This window comes from Hippopotamus amphibius, chromosome 12 (assembly GCF_030028045.1).
Source record: "Hippopotamus amphibius kiboko isolate mHipAmp2 chromosome 12, mHipAmp2.hap2, whole genome shotgun sequence".
NCBI classification, from domain to species: domain Eukaryota; kingdom Metazoa; phylum Chordata; class Mammalia; order Artiodactyla; family Hippopotamidae; genus Hippopotamus; species Hippopotamus amphibius.
Window position 1 is genome coordinate 7905289 of NC_080197.1, and position 1947 is coordinate 7907235.

Consider the following 1947-nt stretch of genomic DNA (forward strand, 5'->3'; position numbering starts at 1 on the left):
ACGTTGGTCTCCGAGGAGCAGCTTCCTAAGGGATTGTCAAGTATAATTTTAACGTTAACACCTGTTGATTTATAATCTGATTGACAACCCAACTGCTGAGTATTCTGTGACTCCATGAGTTCCCAGTTCATCACATAGGACATTCCCACCACTTCTTATGGCCTTCAGACCTGAGCACATAACATAGCTATCCCATCTGCACAGGTTCTGAAGATTTTGAGTCCAGGACCCCTGAACTCCTTGATACACACCTGCTCATATTTACAGTAATCCTCACATGCATTTGTAGAGAACGTCTCTCTGAAGCTTCTAAAGCTTGCCAAACAAGGGCACCAGCACCAGCCCCGACTAGTTCTCCTGAATTGGGAACAAAAGGCAGGTGTTATCATGGTGAGGGGGAGGGAGGGGGAGGCTCAGGTGCAGGAAGTACCATTCCTGACTCAGGTACTCTAAGCCCGGGACTTCCTGGTGCTGCCCCACCAAGGATAACATTGTTTACGTTTCGGGAGTTTCCATTTCCTATCACTGGGTTGGATGAATTGCCCTCATCCTGTTCTTACCTGTGGACACTTTCACTTTTGCTTATGTTGTGATGGGTTCAGTAAGTTAACGATTAAAATTGTAGGAATCAGGGACTTCCTAGGTGGTGCAGTGGTTAAGAGTCCGCCTGCCAATGCAGGTGACACAGGTTCCAGCCCTGGTCTGCGAAGAACCCACATGCCACGGAGCAACTAAGCCCGTGTGCCACAACTACTGAGCCCATGTGCCACAACTACTGAGCCCATGTGCTGCAACTACTGAAGGCCATGTGCCTAGAACCCATGCTTTGCAGCAAGAGAAGCCACTGCAATGAGGAGCCTGCACACCACAACAAAGAGCAGCCCCCGCTCACCGCAACTAGAGAAAGCCTGTGTGCAGCAACGAAGACCCAACACAGCCAATTAAATAAATAAATAAATTTATAAAACAAAAATTGTAGGAATCCTACTCTAAAGATCTTAATTCTAAAGGAGGGTCTTCATCCGCTGGAAATGCTGGGAAGCAATTCTATTTAAAATGTAACAAAAGAAAAAAATGGAACCCTAAGGTACATTTCATTTTTAGAATCTCTAATTCATACCTTTAAGTATAATGATTTATACTGAAGACAGTTCATGATTAAGTAACAGATTTTTTAAATTTCAAAAGTGATTCCTTTTTTCTGTGTATATTATACTTAAATAAAAGTTTTCTTTTTAAACAATTTACACTATTTTCTTCTCTGGGGGATATGACTATAGGTGATTTTTGTTGGCATTTTAAATTTTGTTGCATTTCCTCACTGCTGCTAAAGCTTCCTTTTTTTATTTTTAAAATTTTTAAAAATTTTTATTTATTTATTTGTATTATTGGCTGCATTGGGTCCTTGTTACTGTATTCAAGCTTTCTCTAGTTGCAGAGAGCAGGGACTACTCTTCTTTGCAGTGCTTGGGCTTCTCGGTGTAGTGGCTTCTCTTGTTGTGGAGCACGGGTTCTAGGTGCTCAGGCTCAGTAGTTGTGGCTCAGGTTCTAGAGCACAGGCTCAGTAGTTGTGGCGCACGGGCCTATTTGCTCTGCATTATATGGGGTCTTCCCAGACCAGGGATCAAACCCGTGTCCCCTGCACTGGCAGGCAGATTCTTAGCCACTGTGCCACCAGGGAAGTCCCTAAAGCTTTAGTTCTTCCTCTGAATCCCACGTAAAGCTTTCTCCAAAAGCAATGATCACATACTAAGTAGTTGATAACAGGAGTATCATGCACCTGGGGCCCCAGGACAAACGCTCTTCAGACCAGAAAGGAGCAGTCTACATCCACCCACACACGGAGATAACATTGTTCTCCCTCCCGAAAGAAACCAAAAGCTTCCAAGCTACCCAGAACAAAACAAGGAAGTTTAGCTGAGGTCTTTTTAAGGAAAAATGCTTACT